A 13,038-nucleotide genomic window follows, 5' to 3' on the forward strand; every position below is an offset into this window, starting at 1 on the left:
CACTGTGATACAGACATAGACATAGAAATTGACAATGAGACCACAGTGCAGGCTGAATGGCCAGCCGCACTTAGCCTCAGAGCTGGGCAGACAGAAGGTCACCCTGAAGAACCTACCCTGTATGCAAGGGGCAGCCTCTACTCAGCTCTAGGCAACTATCGCCAGGAGGAAACTGTGGGCCTTGGGGGCCCTGGATGCCAGGCCTTGTGATCTGTTTTTAAAAGAAAACATACTTTTGAATCTCCCCATTTTGAAGGTTGATCCATATTTCTTTTTATTACTCTATGAGTGAAACAAGGTGAGGCTTCAGGCCAGGTTCTATCCAAGAGACATTGATACATTTTTTTGGTTTTCATTTTTATATTCTTTACCCCTGGCTAAGGTGTAATTAAAATAGTAATAATAATAATAAAGTACTAGCCAGGGCTGTTATTCAGTAGGTGGGCCTGGGTACAGTTGTGACAATGTTGAAATATACCTGTGCCATTTGGTAAGCAGACACTGTCCCTTGTCCCATCCCCACCCCCAGTTTCCCCCATCCCTTCTGCCCATCTCCTTCCAGGAACCAGAGGACCTCTCCTCCACTGATTCAGAAACTTAAGGCCTCCTAGGGCAGTAGGCGCCTCCTCTGGCTCTGGACCCGCCACCCAGAATAGCGGGTGAGTATATTTACTCTCCCCCTGTAACAGTCATGGCAGGTTTCTACCTATGGCCAGAGCTTCAGCTGTTCCATTTGCCCTCAGACAGATGGTTGCGTAGGGCAGGGCTGACCCGGCTGCACAAACCATAGTTGACTTTAAATTGACCAGAGTCCTGATTCTGCATCCTTCTTCTTCCCCTCCCTTTTTTGGGAACTCTGTCCTCTTCTCCCACCCCCAGGCTTCCAAGCCCTCCCTAAAGCTCCAAAAGAAAAATGCCACCCCACGCCCCCATGCCTCTTGTTCACTAGGCAATAAACGAATCCCACCTGCTCTAATGCACTGGGCTCAAACTTGAGTGCTGCTACCCATAAGGCACGTGGCTGTGGGCAAGTCATGTCTCCTTTCTGAACTCGAGTTTTCACTTGCCCATCAGGAATAATTGGCCCAAGCTTACAGGGCTTTCCGAGATTCTGGTGGACAAGGTGCGCGAAGTGGCTGGCACAGAGTAAGATTACAGCAAATATAAATTGGTCTCTGCCCCTGGCTCCTGGCACAGAGCTCCTAAACCCCTTGTCATTTCCTAAGTGATAAGAGCTCTGGGAGCATTTCTTGTCCTAATGAGACAATGCTGGGTGGCTCCTGGATGGAGCTAGTCACAGAATGACCAAGCCATGATTAGAAGCTGGGGATTTTCACCTCCACACCCCACCCTTTGTCCAGAGAGGAAAGAGGGGCTAGAAATGGAGTTAATAACTGATCGTGCCTATGTGAGGAAGTCTCCATAAAATTCCAATAGTATGGGGTACAGAGAGCTTCCAGGTGGGTGAACACACCCACAGCGGGAGCGTCACACACCCCAACTCCATGGGGACAGAAGCTCCCGTACTCAAGACCCTCCCAGACATCGCCCTGGGTAACTCTTCTTCTAGATGTTCATCTGTGTCCTTTATCACATCCTTTAATAAACTAGTAGATGTCAGTAAGCAATTCCCTGAGTTCTATGAGCTGCTCTAGCAAATTAATCAAGCCCAAGGAGGGGTTCAGGAGAACCTCACCTTTACAGCTGGCTGATATGAAGCGCAGGGGTAACCTGGCCTTGAGACTGGCATCTGAAGTGGGGTAGGAACAGTCCTGTGGGACTAACACTGTGGGATCTGACACTACCTCCAGGTAGACAGTGTTAGAATCGAGTTAACTAGCTGGTGTTGCAGGGAATTGTTTGAGGTGGGGGGAAGATTTCCACACATTTGGTGACCAGAAGTGTCAGAAGCGTGAGTGTTTTGTGTGAGTTGTAAAGGCGACGCAGGAGAAAGACTCATAGGAAGAAAGAACTAGGTGTTTCTAATACAGCACCCAACAAATCACAGACCTGTCTCCCTCATTCCTGAGTGTCACCTGAGCCAGGTCCTGTCAGTTTTAACTGGAGTCAGTTCCTTGAAGTAAAGGGAGCAAGCACTAATGATGAGTCCTTCCCTGGATCTCCACGGGGTCGGGGCGGTGGGGGGTGGCCAATACGCTTATTTTATAACCCAAGGCACTATGTACCTCTCCACCATGCACTTATAGAATTTTTAAATTATGTGTTTATTGCTACAATCCTTCAGTTAATATTTGCTTCTTCACTAGCCTGTATGTTTCATGAGGGCTGGGATCAGGTCTGTTTCTATCACATCCCCAGTTATGTAATGCAGGAAGGAAGGGAAGGGAAGGGAAGAGAAGATGCCAAGTGTTAACAACCAGGTATGGGCAGGAGATGGTTTTTTGTTTTTTGTGGGGTTTTTTTGCGGTACGCGGGCCTCTCCCGTTGCGGAGCACAGGCTCCGGACGCACAAGCCCAGTGGCCATGGCTCACGGGCCCAGCCGCTCCGCGGCATGTGGGATCCTCCCGGACCGGGGCACGAACCCGCGTCCCCTGCATCAGCAGGCGGGCTCTCAACCCCTGCGCCACCAGGGGAGCCCAGGAGATGTTTTTGATATGGTCTTTCTCAGGACTCTGGCTCTCGTGGTGCTGGCACTTGCAGGAAGAAGGGGGAAAGGATCTTTAATTCCCTTCTCCTCCCTCCTCCATCCCATTCAGCTCCTAGCCTCATCACACCTCCATCTCTACTGGTTAAAGATAATCTGTGGGGATATTTGTGAAAATAATGGTATATGCATTTCCAAAGCCCAGGCATAGGAAGGGTAGGGGCAAAGAAGTTATAAAACTGGCTGAGGCCCGACCCTGCCCGTGCTTTCGCTGTTCTGGGGAGAAGAAATACACTTTGGTCTTCAAGGGTCTAGACAAACAGAGGACTTTCCAGATTGTTTTCAAACTCTGGATATTGCACATGGATAGGCCCAACTCGCAGGCCCCTCCAGGACACAGAGAGCATATTCCATCTGGATTTCTCTCACTCCAGGAGCTGGACCTGATATTCGGGTCCTAACCCAACCCAGACTGCCGAGCTCGTACCGCTGGCCCCATCTCAAGCTCGGAGATGACCGGTCAGCTTCTCAGAACATTAGCCTCAGCAGAGGTCTCTGCCAGTTACCACCCTGAGCTCTCTTTAGCCTTAAGTTTCCCAAGGCCAAGCCCAGGCAGAAGAAGGGACATTATCAGTGGAGCCCAGTGCCTGTACCAGCCGGTCTAGAACAGCTTATTCCATTGTAAATGCTTTACGGAGATAAGTTTTTTTAAAGGGCAGGAGAATGAAAAGCTTGCCCCAATAAATGATTCTCCAGGGTCATACAAGTCAAAAAAGAATTGCTTGTATCTCCAAGCCAAGGTTTACGGGAGCCTAAGAACTGCCCCGTCACGCCCTCCTCCCCACAGTACAGCACAGTCTTCTAGCATCAGAATCAGAACAGTTACCAGAGTCTGAGTAGTCGCACCAATTCCTAGAAGCCAGCTTCCCAGTGGACCACACTGCCTAGAGACCCCTGCTTACTTCCATTTCACATTCACAATTTGGGACAGGATTTTCGTTCGGGGTTATCGATTACACAGGCCAGTGTTCTGTCTATTGCTGTTGCCGTTCACGGGCACTGACATATTGATGAAGACACAGAGATGCAAAAGCAAGGCCTGGTCCTCTTTCAGCACACATTATAGTCAGGGGGATACAGAATCAACCCAGAGATGAGTAGCAACCTGCGGGCAGGGGCTGAGTTCCAAACGGGTGGAAGAAGCAGACCACTGAGGGAGTTCATAGGTGAGAGTGACCACTGCTAGGGAAAAAACTTCACTCCTGTGATCAGTAGTTACTGGACTGAGGCCAAAAGCCACAAATGCAGAGACAGCATGCCCTCAGATCTTCTCAGTGTCCCCACACCAAGCAGAAAGCCAAAGCTGAGTATAACGTGTGGCTGAGTGAGCGGTGACGAGCATAATCCAGGGGCCCTGTCAATGTGTCCCTCTGGAGTAGTATGCAAACATCTAAATAGTAATTCGAATGCCTTACGGAAGTTTTATAAAGACCTTGGGATCACCTCTCTGAACCACAATTTCCTCACCTAGAAAATCAGGAGACTGAACTGGATAAACCCAGCAATGTCTCAGAGGCATGAATAAGGTTTTCTTTTTGTTTCTGACGATAAAAGTAATGTAGATTCTCACTGTAAAATAATTAAGACAATACAGAAAAGTATAAGGAAAAAGGAAGAAAAAATTCTTCCAAGATCACGTTACCTAGAAATAGCCGCTATTCTAAGACAGAGAATGAATGGGTGGATGAGTGAATCAGTAAGATAAGCCTGACAGTGGGCTCTGGTGCCATCATGTCCTGGAACTCTATCACCTTCTTCAATAACATGAACGTAGCATCACTCCTTGGACCTCTCTTTCTCATAGGAAAATCATAAGTGTAGAGAGGGTCCTGGGGGCAATTCAAAGGTCCTTTCCCAGATGTTTGGCACACAAGGAGACTTACATGCATGGAGTCCAGATGGTACTGGGAGAAACAGTTAAAGAGTCCTAGGCATGGTTGGATAGAAGTGGGGGGCAGCTATGGGACACTAGAGGGGGTACTACAGAGCAAAACTGTGGACACGGAAAGAAGTGTCTCAGTAGGTACGAAACTATAATATCTGGGTTCTAAGGGCACTAAGCTAAAGAGAACACTTTTTGGTGAAACTAAGGTGCGTGTCCATTAAATGTCTCCATACCAACCCAGGGAAACTTGATCCAGATGAATTATTAATAAATGGACTCAGTAGAGTGTCAGTGAAGTACAGCTTTCCCCACCTCTGAAAGAATTTGAATATCCTATAGACTAGGCAGGATAATAAAGAATCTGTCAGGATTCCTATAGAAGAGTTTCCTGTGTTACGGGACTAGGTGCCAAAGGTACTTTTCATTACCACAGACACTGCTGCTATTTCATCAGTCAATTCCGTTCAACAATTAAGTGGGAAGAAAAAGACTCAAATTGATTGTTTTACTTTTTTGTATGAATTGATTGTTAACTCGGACAAAAATGTTGATCCCATTTTGTATGTGGAGATAGTCAATTTAGAAGAATTGTTCTTACTGGCCTAAGCCAGGGGGGACAGAAATTAAATCTGACACTGCAGCAGAAGCTGGCATGTGGGAGAAGGTGAATGAAACTCTAAACCCCTTAGAGTTTCTCCCTCTGGTTCCTTGGCGTTTTACAATCTGGTGGCTGTGGCCGTGTGGTGTTAATTATTGACAATTCAATAAATATTATGCCAACATTTGTAATTGGTGGTATTTTGATGGGGCAAAATCACCAAGTGATTCTCTCTGACCAGATGATGCCATGGATAATGGGGTGGTGATAAAAAGAGAGAAAGCTATACCAGAGTCTGGGATGGGTATTCTTCCCTTTGGACTCTCAGCCCTAACTGGGAAGTGTGGAAGCCAGCAGCAATTAGCCCTGTGACCCGCACTGCATTGGTGGGAGATGTTTGCAAGTGGAAGCATTTGTTTTAAGTGCAAACCACTGCTCATAACTGAGAGCTAGGTGAAGTGCACAAGTACTGCCTCTATGGATGTTATATATTAGAGGGTAATCTTGGAGGAAATGCAAAGGATAATGGAAAAAGAAAACAAGGAGGTTCAAAATGTGTTGCTTGGGGGGGATCTGGGAGGGATTAAAACTGGAGCCAAGAGAAAGAGATTAAGAAAATGTGACATAGAAAAAGCCAAGGGGAAGAAATTCTTCATTCTCAGAGCTTTGCAGGTGGTATGAGACTTGTCCTGTGAAGGTGAAGACCAAATTTCCAGAGAAAAAAGTGGAACGATGAGGAGGAGTGTGACCAACCCTTAGTGAATGAAGGGCATTCCCTAGGAGCTTAAGACAAGAGGCGCGTGCTATGGTGTTGGGACTCTCTGTTGAGGAGCGAAGGGAAGTCCTGTAGAACAGCCGTGACTGAATTTCTTGGATCAAGTATTTGGGATGTAACAGGAGGTCCTCCAGATTTTTAAAATTCACAAACCACATCCATTGTTACTACTCTTAGGGGTATAAATGTCATTTGAAGTGATCAGAAATATATTTTTAAGGATTATAAAATTTTAAGCAAGAAACTGAAGGATTTGGAAGCCCAGGTGGTGTTTGCATTGATCCTTCAGATCAATATCTGGGATTTAGGAAGAGAGAAGTCAAGGAGGTGAGCAGTTGACTCTGCAGGCGGTACTGTGGGAGGTACCTAGGTTGCTGGACCATGGTTTAAGATGCCAAAATGATGGAATCTTGGCTGAGAACAGAATGCATCTCATGAGGACAGGAAAGAATTGGCCCGGAAACTCACTGATCCAATCAAAAGTGTTTTAATAATTCAAGACTGGCAAAATGTTGATAATCTTTTTAGAGTAGACACAGAGATATGCTGATTGCCTCTAAGAAAGGATGCTTGGCCCAGCTGCACAGAGGGTGGTTAGAGACACCCTCCTCTTGTTAACTCCTTCAGGTCAACCTTAGCTTTTGAGTCAAGGCCACATTCTTCTCAGGGTAGCCCCAGCCAGTGACTGAGCAAAACTGTGGTCCAAGGGCTTAGCCATTTAAACTCAACATGGGACTCCTTTAATGGGTAATTTTTGCTCCAGACCTCTCCACTGGGCTGGCAGAAGGGAACACATGTGGACTCAGGAGATCCACTTGGGTGCCTCTTGGGCCAACCTTGCTCAGTTGTAATTATGAATGGAAAAGTGCAGCAAGCTTGGAGGTGTGTGTTCAGCTGACATCTTTTAGCTGTTAATTGCTTCACGGATACTAGAGGTCACAGTCTTCTCAGGATGGCCCCAGCCAATAGCCACCGAGGCCAAGGGCCTTGGTCCAAGGGCCCAGCCGTTTCTGTCAATACAGGATTCCTCTAAAGACAATCTTGGCCCTGGGTCCCCTTGTTAAACTGTGACAAACTCTGTCAGATCTGCATTACCATCTGACAGCTCCCTCTGCCCAGTCCTGCTTCCTCCCATTTCCTTCTGTGGGTGTCACTCCCCAGTAAGACTTTTGCTCTCCTAACTCCATCTCAGCATCTTCTTTCGGAAGGTTCAACTGACATACAGCTGAAGCCAAGAGATGTACATTAAACTTCGTTGTATTAGTCTCTCTACTTTGAAGTGTTTTTTAGTATTTTCACAATAAAATGTCTTTTAAAAGGAAATAAAACTGAAAAGGGGAAAAAGAATGCCTTAAACATAAAGTATAGATGAGGAGAAATAAAATGTCCAAATACATCCATAAAACTAATTGCTGTGAAAATCAGAAGATATTACATAGAAAAAATAAGAGTAAAGTGTCGGGGATATTTTTTTTAACCAGAAAGCAATTGAGCAGGGGGGACAGAAAAAAATTGTTCTAATCTTAGAAGTCTTTTTTATGTCAGTCAGCAGAGCATGAGTAACAAAATGAATTGGGGATAACTCGAAAGAAATTCTTACAAGATAGGGCAATAAATATGAACTTGTTTCACCAAGCCTGGGAAAGAAGAGATACAGAATTGAAATATGCTGATGGAAGCATATGCTCTATTCGAGACAAACAGGCCTGTTAGAGGAAGAGACTGACTAGAGTCTATGCCAAGAAGCAGACATCTTTGTGGAAATCCATGGACCTGTGGATGGATGTGAGCTGAAGAGCCAAGAGATAAGGGTACGAAACTAGAGGGGATGTTGTTGTGGTACAGGTAGGTCAGTGTTTCTTAAACCTGGCCAATCACTAACATCGTTTAGGGGACCTGCAAAATGCAATTTCTTCTTATGATCTCTATTAACTCATAAATTCTGGGTTGGATCCTATATTTTTACCACTCTCCAAGCAGTTCTGAGGATCAGTTAGGTTTGTGAATTTCTAATATACAGACTGGGCCAGTGGACCAAATAAATAAAAAGCGTAATGTGTTCCCAACATATTTTTTTTTTTTTTTGCGGTACGCGGGCCTCTCACTGCTGTGGCCTCTCCCGTTGTGGAGCACAGGCTCCAGACGCGCAGGCTCAGCAGCCATGGCTCACGGGCCCAGCCGCTCCACGGCATGTGGGATCTTCCCGCACCGGGGCACGAACCCGTGTCCCCCACATCGGCAGGTGGACTCTCAACCACTGCGCCACCAGGGAAGCCCCCAACACATTTTTCTAAATGACTGCGAGCATGATTTGGTAATGAAGGGGGATTTCAACTCTGTAAACATCTACTAAAAGCCTCATCGGGCCCAAAGCAGAGCAGCCTAAAACTTGCCTTGCTGTTTCCAAAAAAATCAAGCACACGATGGAGAAATTACTGTCCTAGATTGAATTCTGACCTACTAGGATAAAGTAGTGTTTATCGAGGAGGATGAAAAAGGAGTCTTAGGGCAAAGGTCACTGAGTTCACAGACTGTGAGCCAACAGACATGAAGACAGCATGATTCCCAGATAAGATTCATAGGTAAAGAAAAGCAAAATTCCGAGGCATGAGGAAGGAAGGTCCATTGCACTCAAAATGTTTCAGAAATTTCTCAAACATTCAAATCTCACAACGCAGATACAGGTAAGGCCAACGATAAAGAGAAAAAGAAAATCTGAAACAAATAACAAAACCAGCACACAAAACCAGAAACAAACAAAACTAACATGCCACTCCATTATACTTCTAACTTTGGCTGTCCACTGGAGGACTTCAAAATATATATATATATATATATATATATATACAAATGCTTCCATCACTCCCTGAAATTTTGATTCCATTTGTGTAGGGTGAGAAATCCGCATAAGTCATTTTTTTAATCTCCCCAAGTGACCCCAATATTCACTTATGGTTGCAAAACACTGCTCTGGAAGCTCAGATTTTTAAAGGACAGGATGGGAAGAAGGACACAAACTTAAGAAGCATGTGAGAAAATGACACAGACAGCATTTTATCATAATGAACTCAGGCTGACAAACAAGCAAAAAGGCAAAAGCAAAAACGAAATACCTTTCAGCTCTATTTGGGACTAGCTGGAGATCAGGGACAGGATAGGCATATGCTGTTTGGGAAGAAGTCAAAAGATCTTAGAAGGCTGGAAATGAGTAAATATCCTTCCAATTTTCTAAAATGGAGAGAAAATGGATTCTGTAAACTATGGATGATTGAGCTCGATATGGATCTCAGAAAAGATTCCAGAATGTATTACTAAAGCAATGTTATAATAGGCACCCAAATGACAAAGAAGTGATTATAGGACCCAGCATGGGTTCACAAGAACACATCCTGTTAGTCCGGCCCATTTCCATCCCTCAGTAGGGGGGTTGCCAGATAAAGGCAATGTTCACACATTTCCATTCAGGCATCTAGACTATAGCAAAACACTTGGTGATGTCTCTAATGATATACTTGTGCTTAACACAGAGAAAAATGGGTCGGATGCTAGAACATTTTACTGGGTTATTAACTGTTCAGAAATCACATCCAAAGAATACTCGTTAATGGATTGATGTCAAACCTAGTGAGGGCTTCCTAGTGTCCTGGTGATCTGTCAGAGAAATAGTTCACAGCCCTGTGTATGCCTCAATATTTTTGATGGGCCAGAGTAATAAGCAAAATCTGAAGATAATTAGGTTTAATAAGGTTAATAGTCTGGGACTTGAGTCCTAAAATCTTACAGTCCATGTAGAGGAGAAATTCAGTATAAAGTCAGCTGACATTTTTTAAGAGCCTTGAGAACTTTAGTCAACAATTAATCCAATACCAGTTAAAAGCAATGTGGCTGCTATTATAGTGAAAGTGACCAACTCTGACTCTAGTAAAAGTAAAGAATCTATAATAAAGGGCAGCATTTTCATCCTGTACTGCGTGCTGCTCAGATCACACTTGGAATTTTGCATTCATTTCTGGGTTCCACATTTTAAAAGTGAAGTATACAATCTGAACTATGTTGCAGGGAGAACCCCGGCAAGGTGAAGGAACGTAAAACCAAGCTACACAAAGAACAAATGACGGAACCGTCTTGCTTATTAAGAGAAGACATAAGGGGATAAGATGGCTGGCTTCAAATAATTCAAAGACTGTCTTAGGGAAAAGAAATTAAACTTATCTTGTGTGTTCCAAAGTGTTTAAACTAGAACAAGTACCTGGAAGCTTTGGAAAGGCGGAAAGACTCTCCATATGTAGAACCAAACATGGGCAATAAGCTATCTGAAAATAAAAACAGTGCCCTCAGGAAGCTGAGCTCTCCATCACTGATCATGTTAGGGCAGAAGCTGGGTGCTCACTACAAGGGATGTTGCACAGGAAAATCAGGCATCAGATAAAGCTGGATGACCTTGGAGGACATTCAGATCCTGGTATGTCACGGCACTAAGAATATAGAATAGACTCGTACAACACATTAGCACACTCTGTCCCTGGGGGAAGATGGGAGGTATTTCTAGCTACAATGAGGGTGAGGGCAGAGTCTTACCATCTCCTTGGATAGGGAACTGATCATCCATTGATTGGTACCCTCTCTACCCAGCAATCCAAAATGGGACAGTCCCTTGCCCACCAGGCGATTTTGGAGTAGGAGTGACCCCTTTCCCAATTCCACCATGCCAGTGTGGCCCAAACTAAATACATACTGCAAACCAGTGGAGATTTAAGTTGATCTTTTACCAAAGGGTTCAGGTGAGTATCCCAGAGTTGGGGCTGGACGGTGATGGGGACCTGCACCTTGACTGAGCTACTCTCGCTCTTACACCAAACGGTGGAACAAACACTCACTCTCTCGGCCTTCTCAGAGAGCCCATGTGGACATCGTCTCCTCCCCAACACCTCCTGTCTCCTCTGGTCTTCCTCAGGTCCCCCCACTGTGTGCTCCTGAAGCCCTTCTCCCCAGATTAACTGCAGATTAAGCCACTGTGCCCCCAGATTAACAGAGCCCTGTCTCTCCTTGCAGGTTGGAGATTCTGCGGCCTCAGGCTTTGGGTGGGTGTCAGTAGAATCTTCCTTTGAGAGCTCAGGTGTCTGCTGGCTCATTGGTGAAAAGAAGCATGAAAGAAGTGGAAGCAGGAGCTCTTAACGGGACACATGGTGGTGGATGAAGAGTTGACTTTACCTATACCTTGATTTCTCTCTGCCAGCTGAACTCTGGCCATTATCCCTGGAAGGTCCATGAAGAAAATACATCTTCCACTGCAATAATCAAATTATCTCCCAAAGCCCACAAATTCAAATGTAGGAGTGCATACATCTACAGACATGCCTCTGACTCATTCCTTGATAAATAATGGCTCTCGCCGTATTATTTTACGCTATTATTCATTTGCCTCTTTTCTGGCAGGGTCTTTAAAAACCATCAACTCCCATTGTATTAACCATGTCTTTTATTTTCTGTATACTGAGGCTATACTATTTGGGGACTTGCTGACCATGGAGGCTCTGCTCCTTTCAGGATTAGCCAGTTCCTAGAGATAGTAAACAACTCAGGGAAGCAGACTTTTCAAATGCAAACCAACCAATCCAGAGCCCAGACCCCCCCCACCACCACCACATCCTTTATTGGGCTCTCACACTCTGGTCCACTATTCATCTACCCTGATTATCCCAGCGCCAGGTTCCAGACAACTAGGGACAGCCCTTGTGCCCCAGAACCCATCTGCTTACCTACTTTGCTCACTCTTCCCTGTGAAAACCACTATAAAGTCTATGCCTACATTTCTTCCCATTCCTTCGGCCTCCTGACTGACCCTGGTGTTTTCCCACATGGCCCTGCAGGCACACTGTGCCTCTTGTTTCTAAGGAACTGTGAACATAAACTTTTTCCTTCAAGACAGTTATTTCCATATCTCTGCGTCTTACTAAACCTGGTTAAAACAAATCCTGGATACCCTTAAAACAACGAACTTAGCTCCCCGATTCCTCTTTACCCTTCTCTAGTCTTAGTCTCTGCACAGCAGCCAGAGGGGATTTCCTAAAATATGTACCAGAGCTCATCACTCCCCAAACCCTTTGGTCACACTTGGAATAAAATCCAAACTCCTTCCATGCCCACCCACACTGCAAGCTCTGGACTCTCTGCCTGCAGCCCCAGGTCCTCTGACTGAAGCCCCTAGCTGTCTCTGCTCACTCACTCTGCTCCAGCCATGCTGGCCCTCAGCATGCCATGCCCCGTCCCCTCAGGGCCTTTGCACTGGCTAGTCTCTCTCACCCAGATCATGTGACTTGTTTCCTCACTCTCAACTGGTATCCGTCCAGGTTTCAGACCTCCCACACCCACCACATCTAAACAGTTTCCTGTATCTATTTTTCTCTACCATTTATCCTGCTTTCTTTTTCTTCATTGATCCAGCATCTGAAACCGTATATTTATCTGTTATTTGTTTCTGGTCTTCCCCTCCATCAGGGCAGGCATCTTGTCTGTCTTGTTCATTCTCAGTGCCTGGAACTGCGTCTGGCTCTACAAATATTCTGTTGAACAAATGAGCCCAAGTTGAACCCTGATTGCAGGGCCTTTGAGGCAGAGCACAGAGGTTACTTTTCCTACCCACCCCACGCCAAGCTATCCCGCCCCTACCAGCTTGTGAAAATGTAAGAGATCGATTAGCTGTGTTTGGCTTCATCTAATCCAGGAAAACGGCACTTGCTTTTCCTGATACTCCCAGGCCTCTGGGTGTCCTGGACAGAACACCTTGGCTAATTTAAACAGTGTCCAGCTGTAGGTTTTATTTGAGTGAGAGTGTTCTCCAGGTATCTTGGTAATGAAACTGGGCTTTCTTCAGAGGTAAGTTAACCTTTGACTGCCCATTGGTTCTTTGTTCCAGGTGGGGAATTCCTCTCCACGCTGCCTGCTGCTTTGTTAGAACAGCCCCAGAGCACACAGCGGTGGGGTGAGTGGGGTGAGGCATTAAACCATCTGTCTGGAGTTCTAGATTAGGAAAAATCATAAAGCCTGGAAGGAGAATGATAGTGAAGTAATGGCCGAGTAAAGCCTGGGGATTCTTGGTATATTTAATTTACCC

Source organism: Neophocaena asiaeorientalis, unplaced genomic scaffold, assembly GCF_003031525.2.
Source record: "Neophocaena asiaeorientalis asiaeorientalis breed wild unplaced genomic scaffold, Neophocaena_asiaeorientalis_V1.1 scaffold427, whole genome shotgun sequence".
In the NCBI taxonomy this organism is placed as follows: Eukaryota; Metazoa; Chordata; class Mammalia; order Artiodactyla; family Phocoenidae; genus Neophocaena; species Neophocaena asiaeorientalis.